We start from the raw sequence: 15686 nt of genomic DNA, 5'->3' as shown, positions 1-15686 counted from the left end.
ATTAATGCTGCAGTAGATGTGGGTGTTTCTACATTTACTACAGAGTCTCGGTTCTGGGCCTGATCCAGACCCTGGTGTATATTTGTGATTTCCCAGGTGGTTCTGTTTGGTGACAGTCAAAGGAAGACAGCTGGTGTCATGTCAGCATCTATACCAGTGTTTTTCAGCCGTGGCGTCGGGACCCCATGTTGGGTCGCCTGGAATCAAATGGGGTCGCCTGAAATTTCTGGTAATTGATAAAAATAAAAAATGTACTCATAAAAAAATATGGTGAGTTGACAGAGACAATCCCAATCCATAACAGACATGATTCAGGTTCTGTTTATCTGTCAAATGTTCACTGTGGTCCGTTTCAGATGCTGCAGCTCTTTCATAATTCATAGTTTGAGTTCTTGTTTTTTCAGTATTAATGGTCAGCCTTGTAAATCCAAGCTGGACTGACTGTACATATCCTGACCAAGGAAAATCCAATTCTCATTTAGTGCAGTAATTCTACACCTGGATTTTCTGCCTCTGTCCATGATATTTACCTCCGCCAAGGAGGTTATGTTTTTGCCAGGGTTGTTTGTTGTCTGTCTGTCTGTCCGTTAGTGTGCAACATAACTCAAAAAGTTATGGACAGATTTTGATGAAATTTTCTGGTCTGCGCCCCCCCCCGGTGGGCCCCCCCACCCCCGATCACCACCAAAATTTAATCATTTCTTCCTTATCCCATTTCCAACAAACCCTGAAAATTTCATCAAAATCTGTCCATAACTTTTGAGTTATGTTGCACACTAACGGACAGACAGACAGACAGACAAACAACCCTGGCAAAAAACATAACCTCCTTGGCGTGGGGGGGCCCACGGGGGGGGCCACTGACCAGCCTTGGCGGAGGTCTGAGCTCTCCGAGTGCTTCTAGTTATTTATAGTTTATTTGCAACATAGTATAGCAAACTAGCACATGAGCAAAAACAAATTAATTTTAGAAAAAAAAAGTCTCCATTTTGAATGTCTGGGAGTTGCCAGAAATTTGTGATGTTAAAATGTGGTCATGAGCCAAAAAAGGTTGGGGACCACTGATCTACAGTATATACTGAAATACACTGTGCTCAGGGGGGTGCTGTATTAATGTTTGTTATTTTTATGTTTCCATTCATCCTGGTAACTTTAACTGTTGTCCATAAACGTCCTTCTGGGATGCACCGATATCACTTTTTTCCAGACTGAGTACAAGTACGAGTACTTACATTTGAGTACTTGCCGATACCGAGTACCGATACAAGTACTTAATAATCCCATTCCAGTTGTTAGTTCCTTTTGTAAATGTGCTTTATTGTCGTTGTCATTAGTCTGACTGGAACAAAGTGCTGCTACTGACATTTAATGTGTTGGAATGAGTGTTTGTCAATTAATCCACCAGGGGGCGCCGCTCTGAATTAACCATACTGGACAAATACCACGAAGAAGAGTAAAGTTTTTTGAGAAGAAGAAGAAGAAAGTAATAACATGGAGACGACATAGGGAACACTAATGTGATACTAATATTGCAGCGTTTTCACTGGTAAAGTTTAAAAGTTTAGCTTCAGCAGGAAGAGAAAAGAGAAATGAGTGAGAAGCTTCGTTTTCACTTCTGTTGTGGCGGTCCGCACCGCTCCGTACAACCCGCTGGTATTCTCATTCTGTTTACGCATCCGCCAGCACCTGGAAAAACGGATGGAATGTACACAGAGGATGGACAGAACACTGCGTCCGTACCTGTCTGTGTCTTTAATGTTACTGTCAGTCAGCGTTACTTTTATCACCGTCATTTATTTTGAAAGATCTCCACACTCTTCACACTCCACACATATTATTCTCCTCCTCGTACCTGCTGCACTGAACTGTGAATGTCAAATGGCCGTAGTGGTATTGGTGCATTTGTATCGGATTACTTTTACGAGTATGAGTACACACACTGAGTATCGGAGCCGATGCCGATACTCGTATCGGTGCATCCCTACTTCCTACAGTTAAACTTCTATCGCTGTAAATGTTCAGTCAGGTGTTTCTACATGTATCCTGTTGATTTGAAGTATATTAAATGTTTCTTTTATTTCAGATATTGTTCGGTGGTTCTACCTGTAACAGCAGTCGCTCGTCTCCGATGATGGCGGCTTTCCTCCAGTCGATGACTTCAGAGAAGGGAAGCTCCCACCCGTTACTGAGGATCACTGGGATACAGGCTGCCTGAAGGAAGAACACAGACGGAACGGAGAGAAAGCACTTCTTTAACTCTACTGCAGAACATTGTGAAGGGCAGAATCCACAAACAGACTGTCATTCATTAACCCTTTGGTATCCTGTCCACAGAGGCCCTTCAGAAAACACCGAAAGCATGTCATCTGCCCACTGCTGTAGGGTGAGGTTAAGGGCATCACGGATGGACCGCCCACTACTGTTTGATTTATAACTTTTGAACCAGACAAGTTTTAGACAAATATTCCACATAATTGGAAAGGTCTAAATAACATCTTAAACTGACTCAAAGGGCAACATTTAGTTTCAAATATTTTAAATGAAAAATATCCAAAACTACTGTGACACAGATGGATAAAAATTGACGTCTATTTTTTGCAAGAATTACAAAGTTCTCCAAAGTGAAGTCCTCTGACATTTCATCCTCAAATGTATTCAGTGTATGCCTTAAACCCACTATTTTACAACCGAAGAATTGGTTAGAGGAAAAATATTTGATCAAACCTAAATAGAAAGAGTTTTGACAAATGGTAGCGTCACAGATGGACAACAAAATAAATATCAAATTAAATATTTTTTATTTCAATTATCAATATCATATACATTTTTTTTTACAATATTTACAACATACAAATAATATTAACATTATATTCAAATGTATTTTGCATAAATATATGCATTTATTAATTTTAAACGCTGTGTTTAAAATATGACATAAATAATCTAATAGTCAAATATCAATGTATGTGGAATAAATGTAATTTATCTATGAGAGTTTATAAAATGAACCCAGAATGACGGAAGAAACTGTCACTTGACAAACAATCACACTCATAAAACTCCTCACTTTTTTTTCACAAATGTTTCTCATTTCAAAATACATTTTCCTGAAATATAAGTAATTACCTACCCAAAAAAGTTTGAAGTTGATTGTTGTAATTTAATTTTTTTGACCAGATGTTAACCTTCCCTTGACTTCACCCTCTAGTATGTCAGAATGTTTTTCATACAGTTTGTTTTTAACTACAGCTGTCACAATTAACGCATTGACGCAGATTAATCCCTCACCAGGATTAATCTGATAAAAAAAACTTTAACGCAGTTAACCCATTTACAGCACAGAGGGACTCTAAACGTCCTCTGGCAGCACATTTGGGGCAGTTATTAAATATTTTTTTAATTTTGCGACCTGGCATATGTGAATGATTTAAAGCAACATCGCTTCACCTTTAAACCCCTGAAGTGTTTGTGGTGATCGTTCTGAATGTATGATTTAATTTCAATATTTATAAAAATTCAAACCGTTTGCTCAATAAGAAAAATTTCAAAACATGCTGATGATAGAATAGACCTGTTGTTCCATAGACATCTGAGCATGCTCAGTTCACCCCCCACCGCCTGTGGAATGGGGCGGTTAAAACACAGAGCAGTGAGTGAGACTGACTCACTATAAAAATAGACTGTTTGGACTTTGTTTTTTTTCCTGTGGTTTTTTGTTTTTACTGTTGTTTCCAGTGTTGTGGCGATTTCCCTTTATTTATTATTTTTTTAACCGTGTTTTACTGAGTTTTGACCGTGCAACTGCTTTTGGATTTCAACCAGATGTCAAAAAACAGCTGGACTGATTTAGAAAAATGAGCCCAACTAAAAGTAAAACTACTGGGCCCAAATTCAAATCCTTGTTGTTGTTCAGTGAGTTCCAGTTCACAGTTCATGTTCAACAGCCTAAATCTCTTACTGATGTACATTCTGAGTGATTTATTTAGTAAAAAACCCGTCAAACTTCAACTCCTCTCTTTGTCTTTTTCTGTTATTCCACCTGTTTTGACCCTAAAACACACAATAAAGCAAACCACTGAAGAAAAGGAACACAAACACATACTCACAGCAGCTTTAATGAACCGGAAACAGATGACAATTTACAGCAGCACGTTTACCTGGAATAATGTCTCGGGGGGTTAAAGGGTTATTATGCATTTTATTTTTGGGCTGTTAGCATTATTACAATTTCAAGATATTCTGCATTGGCTTCATCCCTCAAACTTTGGTATAAATCTGAAGTCATATGTTCGACTTACAATGTTTATCCAAAAGTCACTGGTGGCGAATTCTATAAGTGATTTATTTCAGCAAGTTTGGAGACAAAATATTGAGTGTTTTTTCCATCTCTAGTCAAAAATAAAATGATCACAGACACTATAACACACCAAGAAATAGAAAATAAATCAACCCAATATCCTTAAGTTATACTTGTTTTTTTCTGAAACTTTTCTTTCGTTCATATTTTTATATTTTTCGTTGGCACCTACACACCGTGACAAGTTCCTCATACTGTTGAAAACTGGAAAATAAACCTTGATTCTGATGCATTTTCTCCACAGTGCTGATGAGAAATGTTCTTAACTATTCACAACTTTTCAGTCAGAACAAAGCAGGATGTCTCAGATGTGTGTTTTTCTGTTTCTCTTCCTGCTGTGAGGGATTTATCCTCTTATTGTTGGTACTTTACATCTGACGAGACACTTTCAACATGTTCCAAATTGGACGTTTGCACAAACACATGGAGTTGCCAAAAAAGATTAAGGCAGAAAAAACTGTTTTATTTATCTTCTGTGTACACGCTAATATTTGGAGGATGCATTAGTGTGAATTAATAAGACGAGATATTTCCACTTCCCACTGGAGCTCTTTGTGCTGCTGTAAATGTGTTCAATAATGAGGCTCTTGTAACTGTTCATCATTTATAGATACTGGATAAGAGTCAGTTGTGCTCTCCACTGCACATAAAAGGGCAAATGCAGCTAATTGATTTAGTTTTTATTTATTTTACTACCCGTGGAACTGTTAAATAAATGGTCATTGGAATTGGAAAAGCCTCTTCACATTCCAGTTGATGCGAAATGCATTAAAATCCAGTAAAAAGCTCAAATTTGTTCTATGTGGTATGAACCCTACTAAACCTTACACAGTAAAAAGGTCAAGCTATTTTAACCTAGATCAGTGTTTTTCAACCTTGGGGTTGACAGATCTGTCTTGGCAGAGGTCTGCGCTCTCTGAGTGCTTTTCTTGTTTCTCTCTGATTTAGTGCAAAAAACATTAAATTATGACGATGTTTACCTTAACAAACTATCCTGTAACAATAAAATGTGAATAACCTGAACAAATATAAACAACCTGAAATGTCTAAAGAAAATTAAGCACAATTTGAACAATATTCTGCCTGTTATTAAATGTTTGTGCCTTTGTAGATCTCCTCTGTAATGCACATGTATAAATGATAAGTCGAGGCATAATATTGATAAAATTGTACTTATATTTCTTAACAAATTTCATTTTTTCAGGTTATTCACATCCATTTTGTTTGGATAGTTACCTCCTCCAGGAGGTATTGTGATCACTTTGCTTTGTGTGTTTGTTTGTTTACGTGTTTGTTTCTTTGTTTGTTAGCAACTTTACAGGAAAACTATTCCAACCATCTTTACCAAACTGCATCCACAGATAGGCCTAGGCCCTGGGATGAACCCATTCAATTTTGGGCCAAGTAGGCCAAAGTTCAAGGTCACAGCAAGGTCACAAAATCTACAATTTTCCTATCTCTCATCATTGAGCAATTTTGAAAATTCCTAAAAAATTCAAAACAAGTCTGATTAGCCTCCAATTTGATCCACCCGTAGCTTAGAACAATATCTTGTATCTGGCACAAAATTGTCCACATCCACTGTGGAATGTGGACTCTGTGGACATTTACATTTAACACTGGAAAATCCCCTTTACCACACATTTTTCATTATAACTCAACAATGACCATTGATGGTGCATATGTAATTAGATTTTATTGTTTTGTTTTTTTTGGGTTTTTTTGTGTTCTCGACCGAGAAAAAGGTGGTCTGCCCTCTCCGGGTCGGTGGGGAGTCTTTGCCCCAAGTGGAGGAGTTTAAGTATCTCGGGGTCTGTTCACGAGTGAGGGAAGGATGGAGCATGAGATTGACAGACGAATCGGTGCAGCGTCTGCAGTGATGCAGTCGCTGTACCGGTCGGTTTGTGGTAAAGAAGGAGCTGAGCCGAGAGGTGAAGCTCTCGATTTACCGGTCAGTCTACGTTCCGACCCTCACCTATGGTCATGAGCTTTGGGTCATGACCGAAAGGACAAGATCCCAGATACAAGCGGTTGAAATGAGTTTCCTCCGCAGGGTGGCTGGGCGCACCCTTAGAGATAGGGTGAGGAGCTCAGTCACCAGGGAGGAGCTCGGAGTAGAGCCGCTGCTCCTCCGCGTCGAGAGGGGCCAGCTGAGGTGGCTCGGGCATCTGTTTCGGATGCCTCCTGGACGCCTCCCTGGGGAGGTGTTCCGGGCATGTCCCACCGGGAGGAGACCTCGGGGAAGACCCAGGACACGTTGGAGAGACTATGTCTCTCGGCTGGCCTGGGAACACCTCGGGGTCCCCCCGGAAGAGCTGGAAGAGGTGTCTGGGGAGAGGGAAGTCTGGGCATCCCTGCTTAGACTGTTACCCCCCGCGACCCGGCCCCGGATAAGCGGAAGATAATGGATGATGGATGTTTTTTTTGTTCTTTTTTTTTCTTTTTTACTTCAAAGTTTGAGACAAATAAACAAATAAATGGAAGCTATAATTATACGATAAACAGGGAGGACTCTGCTCTTTCAAAGTAAAAAAATGTCCTAGGGTGACTGAAACTCACAGAGGAAATTTTCTCCCTGCAAATTGTAAGTGTAACAATAACACACTTAATTTATCATCACCACCCCAAGAGCTATTTAAAAAAATGTCTGAAAATGATGTCACAACCCTCACCTTGGGAACCCCTGCAATTTTACATCGTTTCAATATCAGCAGAGGGGGCAAACTGATGAAGAAAACAACACTGCAGAGAAATAAATATTAACACATTATAGAATCATTACTAAACTAAATTTGGAGTAAAAATAGCTCTATAAAGTGGAATCACATTACTCTTAACAGTGTGAAATGCCACAGTGTTGAATTTTTTTACACATTTAATTGTTAATCTTGACACTGAATTGTGTAGAATTGTCTCTGAAAATTTGACACTGGGTATAGAGTAAATTTTACTCTAATTCTGAGTGGGAGCAAATGTTATCTGAAACAGAGTTAAATTAAACTCTCTAAGAGTTAAATTGACACTGTTTTTTACTGTGTACCATATCAAATTTGATACCTTTTAAAGACTGGTTGAAGGTATTAAATGCAGATTTGTAAATTCAAGACTTTTCAGACTTTTTCAGACCCTGGGGGAACCCTGCATCGAGCTGTCTCTTTAATATGATAATTGTTGAGCTGTACAGTCTTCCAATCTTCCTTCAAGGCACAAAATTGACATTCATGAGGAGTTCCAGATGAAATTAAGCAGCTAAATGTTTACATGAAACATTTTGCTTCAAGGATTTCAACTTGAAGGAGAATTTCTTCGTTTAGCTCAGGTTGAAGAAGAAATGGAAATCCTGATTTATCTTTACTTTGTTCTGACAAGTGTCTGAATCCGTTTGTGTATGTAGCCAAAGTCGAGAAGCAGACAAAGAGATGAGCTGAAAAAACATATTCAATAAGTCTGGTATTTTCATTTAAAGTTCAAGTTCGACTGATTGTCAATCAAGTGAATCTGAGAGATTAAAAGAGATTCACAAAATGCCGAGAGCATGACCGGCGACCCCGTCGGCGTGAAATCTGGCTGCTTTGATTAGTCTGGTGTTGGATGACTTTCTTTATCCTTTTCCTTTGTCTGACGCTTACAGTTCTGTCTTGAATCGTGATGATTAATACTCCTTTCGCTTTTAGACTTTTTTATTTTTCTCTTGCTTCTCTTTCTGATTTATTTCATCTCTGATAAAAGCATCTCTTTTACTGGAACTGGTAAACATTGCTAATCCTTCTTCATATTTGATTACAGCCGCTGGTGGAAGGAATATTTATGAAATATTAAAGTCCAGCGTAAAACATTGTACTGAAGTGTAGTTCAAGTATTTTCAGTAAAAGTACTTCGACTGATGGGTTATTATATGTGACATCATTAGCATTAGCGTTGTAGCAGCATGTTCCAGTTCTGTGACTTCTTTAGTCTTGTTTTTCTTCTGTTTGTTATGACTGTATTCTTTCTTCTTTGTCCATCATCAGCGACAAAGATGGCGACTAAGACAGCAACTAAGACAGCGACTAAGACAGCGACAAAGATGGCGACTAAGACAGCGACTAAGACAGCAACAAAGATGGCGACTAAGACAGCGACTAAGACAGCGACTAAGACAGCGACAAAGATGGCGACTAAGACAGCGACTAAGACAGCGACAAAGATGGCGACTAAGACAGCGACTAAGACAGCAACAAAGATGGCGACTAAGACAGCGACTAAGACAGCGACTAAGACGGCGACAAAGACGGCGACTAAGATGGTGACTAAGATGGCGACTAAGACAGCGACAAAGATGGCGACTAAGACAGCGACTAATAGGGCGACTAAGACTGCGACAAAGATGGCGACTAAGACAGCAACTAAGACAGCGACAAAGATGGCGACTAAGACAGTGACTAATAGGGCGACTAAGACTGCGACAAAGATGGCGACTAAGACAGCGACTAAGACAGCGACTAAGACGGCGACAAAGACGGCGACTAAGATGGTGACTAAGATGGCGACTAAGACAGCGACAAAGATGGCGACTAAGACAGCGACTAATAGGGCGACTAAGACTGCGACAAAGATGGCGACTAAGACAGCGACTAAGACAGCGACTAAGACGGCGACTAAGACAGCGACAAAGATGGCATCTAAGACAACGACTAAGACAGCAACAAAGATGGCGACTAAGACAGCGACTAAGACAGCGACTAAGACAGCGACTAAGACGGCGACAAAGACGGCGACTAAGATGGTGACTAAGATGGCGACTAAGACAGCGACAAAGATGGCAACTAAGACAGCGACTAATAGGGCGACTAAGACTGCGACAAAGATGGCGACAAAGATGGCGACTAAGATGGCGGCTAAGACAGCGACTAAGACGGCAACTAAGATGGCGGCTAAGACGGTGACTAAGACAGCGACTAAGACGGCGACTAAGACAGCGACAAAGATGGCAACTAAGATGGCGACTAAGACAGTGACTAAGACGGTGACTAAGACGGCGACTAAGACGGCGACTAAGACGGCGACTAAGACGGCGACTAAGACAGCGACTAAGACGGCGACTAAGACAGCGACTAAGACAGCAACAAAGATGGCGACTAAGATGGCGGCTAAGATGGCAGCTAAGACGGTGACTAAGACAGCGACTAAGACGGCGACTAAGACAGCGACTAAGACGGCGACTAAGACGGTGACTAAGACAGCGACTAAGACAGCGAGTAAGACGGTGACTAAGACGGCGACTAAGATGGCAACTAAGACAGCGACAAAGATGGCGACTAAGACAGCGACAAAGATGGCGACTAAGATGGTGACTAAGATGGCGACTAAGACGGCAAAAAAGATGGCGACTAAGATGGCGACTAAGACGGCAACTAAGACAGCAACTAATACGGCGACTAAGACAGTGACTAAGATGGCGACAAAGACGGCGACAAAGATGGTGACTAAGATAGTGACTAAGACAGCGACTAAGACAGCAACTAATACGGCGACTAAGACAGTGACAAAGATGGCGACAAAGATGGCGACAAAGATGGCAACTAAGACAGTGACTAAGACAGCGACAAAGATGGCGACAAAGATGGCGACAAAGATGGCAACTAAGACAGCAACTAAGACAGCAACTAAGACAGCGACAAAGGCAGCGACAAAGATGGCGACAAAGATGGCGACAAAGATGGCAACTAAGACAGCGACTAAGACAGCGACAAAGATGGCAACTAAGATGGCAACTAAGATGGCGACTAAGACAGCGACTAAGACAGTGCAAAGATGGCGACTAAGACACAGACTAAGACAGCAACTAAGACGGCGACAAAGACAAAGACGAAGACAAAGATGGTGACAAAGACATTTATGAACCAAATGTTTGAGTCTTTATGGGTTAAGAATTGTCAAAGTCAGCCATGACATTTGTTTCTGCACCCTGTAGCCAATCAGAATTGTTTTTATTTTTCATCCTTATGTGATTTGATGGGTTTCACTGAGTTGCCAAGTTGCTCCACAGCCGATATATACACCTTCAGGACTCTGCAACACAAACACGAAACACATGATCAACCTGCTCCAGATGTCACAGGTAACAAAGTTCACCCCTGTTCAGCTCGATGCCCTTCACTTTCATCTCTGAAACTGTAGTTTAACGGAGTCTGAGGCCAAATGCAAATGAAATTGAAATGAATTTTTGAAATCTAGACATTGGTGACATTGACTTTCACCCTTAAAGGTCACTCAAGATCAAAGGTCATGGACCCAAATAAAAGTCCATATACAACTTCCTATCAATACTCAAAAGTAACTATATTGATATCTGTAACCATTTACATGTTATAAACCATCAAAATATGGACATTTATAAGTAAAGGCACATTTTTAGTATTTCAAAAATTTCGAAAATCTAAATATCTCAAAACTCTGTACAAACTTTGTAGACACTGTCCCAAGGAAACTACATAAAAAACATTTAAATTAATCCAACCAGTTGTTTCATCAGAGAAGAAATTGTTGCTAACAAAGACAACAACGACAAAGCACCTTCATAATAGCTCATGATTTATCGGCTGGTGAGCATAAAAAGCACACTATTTCCTCCTAAAAAGCTGGGAATTAGAGGTAATAACTAGGGTAAAATTCTCGTAGTTCCTAAAGAGTGTAAAGGTGTAGTGTAGCAGGTGGATGTAGTGATTAGCTTTTCTCAGACGACTGTATCCTCCATCTAAGCCATGGATTTACTGCCTCTGGTAACTGACTGAATCAGCAGCTGTTCTGCCTGGTTAGGAACTCGCCTGGATTTGTGACCCAAACTCAAGCACATTTTCAACAAAGTTACAATTAAAAAAAAAAAAGTCCTGAGTAAGAAAATACAATCGAATAACTCCGTTCCGCTCCGGCTGAGTGTTGACGTGAAACCAAGCGACTGTACATAGAAGAAGAAGAGAACACGACACAAAGCAGAGACACAAACCTGTGTCAAAACAACCCGAAGACGAATAAGGCGCTAATGAAAGCTGAACACATCTGTGGTTTGAGGATGTGTAAACGTCCTCTGTGGTGTATCTGCACAAACAGGCCTTTCTCTGACACCAAGATGACAGGTTGTCAATAGTAATCAGATGAACTGTTGGTGAGAGGAGGCTGACGTTCAGCTCTGATCGCATGTGCCGCCAAGTCTGAGCTGTCGAACCATCACAAGAGGTTTTACAGTAAATAACAACCGCTAAAACCACAATATGAGGACTTATTTTAGAACACACACCGGCGATTCAAAAGGTTTTAAGACACTTTTAGGTTGGGAAGCACTTCCTTAACCCATAAAAACCAAAAGAGCCAGTGGTGATCAAAACCATCTACTGATTTAAACTGTTTCATACCTGTTGACCCACTAATACAAGCACTGTAACATATTTCGTGCAGAATTTACAGTAAATACCAGGCAAAAAAGTTGCCAATAAAGTGCTGTAAAATTGTTTGCTAATTACTGTAAAATATAATTACAATATATTACTGGATACTTTGAACAGGTTTTTGCTGTAATAAATTACAGCAATGCATCGTTGTTTTATATCAGAACTTGGGCTGTCAAAATTAATGCATTAACACGGATTAATCCATCATCTTGATTAATCTGATCAAAAAATTTAATGCAACCCGCGGGCCGAAAAATTATATTAATACTCATCTACTATAAAAATATAATAAATGGATGTTTTTTTCAACTTTTGCTCAAACTTTAGACCCTAATGTTAGTAAAAGTACATCAAAAGTGTATTTTAGTGCAAACTTTAATGTTCAAACATGATTTTTTATCTTTGTGGGGTGAAATATACGCTATTAAAAATCTACGACACAAACAATTAATTTATGCATATCATCGTCAATCCAGCCGAAAAAAAACCAGGCGAGGATAAAAAATTCTAATTTCTCTTTTAGTTTGTTACAGTTTACTCAGGCACAGTAATAGATACACTATTTTAGACAATGGGAATAGATTCTGTGAGGTCTGTAAATGTCCATAGACACCAAGAACATCCATATGAACCTTATTATTACAAGTATTATAAGTAATTCTTCATTTACTTTGGGTGTGTCTTTTTAGGCATTTTTCCCCTGAAAATATGGTCAGGGTTAAACAGGTTAACTCATCTGCAGCAGAGAAAGACTCTGAACATCTCAGGCAACATATTTGGGTCAGTTTATCCAAGTAGAGTTACCATCACACATGAACAAATGGGCAGTTGATCCGGTAGTGACAGGCAGCAGAACCAACCCATAAAGATGGAAGACCAGTTGATTCAAGTCATTCAGTTTCAAGTTGTTTTGTTGAAACTGTTGAAGGGGTGGTGTCAGAAATCAGTATTTTAATCAAAAGTATTAGAAACCAGTATGTTAATCAAAGTATTCATTTTTGCATGCCAGAAGTTAAATTTCACTGTAATGTGATGGTTGTAACAGAGTAGTTGACCTTTTTCCTGGAAAAGAACTCGTGTAGCCATCAAAAGAACACGTGAATTTATGTGAAGTTACAAAACAGGGCGGGCAGAAAGAACATGTGAGCTCATGGAAAATTTCGGAAAATGTGGTGCACAAAAGAAGTACACGTGAGTGGAAATTTTTGAACATTCTGCGAAGTACCTTACATTTTCTGGGAAAAAGTTACATATTTATATATGATAATCAAATACTGGGAATTAGTTGCATATGTATATGTTTTGGCCAATCCTGACAAACACTAAAAAGAGCGTACCCTATCGGAGACAAGATAAAAAAGGAGGGCTTCTGACATGACTAGATTAATGTTCAAAATATGATTAAAAAAAATGGGTATGGTTTGTAGCTAAACCCAACCTACTTTTACAACATAAAAGTGGTCTCCCAGAGCGAAAAGTCAGTTGTTTCTGCAGGTATCAACTCAGTGATTATTTTGTGTATGAATAAACACTTTATGCAGCTCGAATTCTGCTCGATCTCTGAGTTTGTCTTTGGCTCTGTGTGACTGTTACTCGACAAAGTTCCACTACATAGATGGGTGTACAGAGACATAAATACGACTGGGGAAGACCGTCAAAGAGACAAGAGATGTCTCCCACTTGCGGTTGTAAATTTTACACGACAAAGGTGTTTAATAAACACATTAAGTGCATATATATTCCTATTTCTTTCTTAAGTCAGTTTGCTCATGCAAAATGAAACACGATTAATATAGATTAAAAAGGAATGGTATTTAATCATGATTAACTGAAATTAATCCACACCAACCCTGTAAATTATCTGATTACCAAATATAATCATTTAACAGCACCAACTAGAAACAACCATTAATTGTATTTTTTTTTTTTTTTTTAGTTTTGACTACTCCAGTTTGACTGTAGCCATGCTAACGGTGCTAACAACGCTAACGGAGCCTGGACTATTGGAGGCTTTTCCGAATGGGGCAAAATACATGATTTACCCTGAAAAATGCAAAATACAGAGGATAATATTATCACAAATGGTGATAAATCACTTAAAAATGGTTAAATATAAAGACAAATTCATTTGGGAACTGATATAAAAGCAGCATTGGGTCTTTATGGGTTAATAAATGTTCATATTAATGCATTAGTGATCATTTACAGGGTGTGGAAGGAATGGAAACTGGTTGTAAATTAATGAAGAAACTTTGCTGAAATCACATCACGTTCTTTTGGGAACAAGAAAATTAAAAAGTAATGGTAACTGCAGTGACCTGGATACAAAAGACCATAAAGCAGAAACGGATAATGAAAGAAACCTGGCCAAGACAAACCAAAATGTCAGAGATGTTTCTCTAATCGCATGTGTTTTTTCTTTGTTTTTCAGTTTCTGCAACATATTCCCAGACTGAACTTGGCCGCTGTTGTGTTTAGCAGCAGCAGCGCACATACCTGCAGGGCCTCCAGAAAACGAAAGGATCCAAGACGCCTGCCCCGGGGAACCAGACAGAAACTGGAGTTATGGAGCAGCTCCTGGTAGTCGTACCTGCAGACACAAAAACAAAAACTCAGCTCGAAACACAAATAACTACACTTTACTACATGCAAAAGAGATACGTTACACCAGGGATGTCAAACTCATTTTAGTTCAGGTTCCACATCCAGCCCAATTTGATCACAAGTAAACCGGACCAGTACAATAATAATATAACAGCCTGAAAATAGTGACAACTCCATATTTTTTCTTTGTTTTAGTGCAAAAAAACATTAAATTATGAAAATACTTACATTTACAAACTATAAAAAAAAACCCTGAAATTTCTTATAATAACAAAAACAATATTATGCCTCAACTTATCATGTACATTACAGATCAGATCTAGAAAGGAACAAAATATTTAGTAACAGGCAGAAAATTATTAAAATTGCACTTTATTATCTTTAGACATTTCAGGTTCATAATTTTTCAGGTTACTCACATTTACTGTTAAAGGAGAGTTTGTTAATGTTAATATTTTCATAATTTAATGGCTTTTTTTGCACTAAAACAAAGAAAAAGTTGGAGTTGTCATTATTTATAGGCAGAATGTAATATTATTATATTCACATTAACCCATAAAGACCCAAACAGCCACTGGAGACCAAAACCATCTACTGATCTAAACTGTTTAATACCTGTTGATCCAATAATCCAATCAAGCCATGTCAATAATTGGCATAAAACGCAGTTTGTCGTCTTTTCATGGTCATCAGATATGACCCATTTGGACGTTCAGAGACATGGACACACCGAAACAACATTGATTCACTTGTAAAACCCATGGAGTTGGATCAATGACAGTGGATAGAGACACTTATTTTATTAGTTAATGATAGTTTTTGCTGAAAGAGTCACTTTTTCTTCAGTTTTTGATATAACAACCACCAACTTTAACCTGAGCTTTAACTCTTTCGGTGCCAGACAGTTAAGGGGCTAATAAGCCTTAAAAGTGCCACAGATTTTGGCCGTTTTTCAGTATTTTGCGTCGTTTTTATAATATTTGAAGAATCCTGCAGGAAACCGCTCGGTAACATCCGACCGATTGCTAATTAGATTCAAAACGCACCGGACGCAGCCGATTCATTATTGATCGTAATTTGCATAATTCATAATAATAATAATAATAATAATAATAATAATCTTTATTTATATAGCACTTTTCATATATTAAAAACTGTAGCACAAAGTGCTTTACATATCAGTTTAAAAATCAGTACCGCCCCCCACCCACACCCACCCACTCACCCGCACACACACCCACTCACCCGCACACACACACACACACACACACACACACACACACACACATATATACATG

General features: G+C 38.9%; 1 protein-coding gene across 1 annotated transcript in view; it reads right to left on the bottom strand.

Annotated features, from left to right (window-relative positions):
• Window positions 1-15686, bottom strand: part of LOC115414978 (exostosin-1a) — a 533740-nt gene that overhangs the window by 81184 nt on the left and 436870 nt on the right. The gene's annotated exons all lie outside the window — the stretch shown is intronic.

The sequence above is a fragment of the Sphaeramia orbicularis genome, chromosome 24 (assembly GCF_902148855.1).
Source record: "Sphaeramia orbicularis chromosome 24, fSphaOr1.1, whole genome shotgun sequence".
Taxonomy (NCBI): domain Eukaryota; kingdom Metazoa; phylum Chordata; class Actinopteri; order Kurtiformes; family Apogonidae; genus Sphaeramia; species Sphaeramia orbicularis.
Note: the sequence above shows the minus strand (reverse complement) of the source record. Positions and strands in the feature narration are given on the sequence as shown.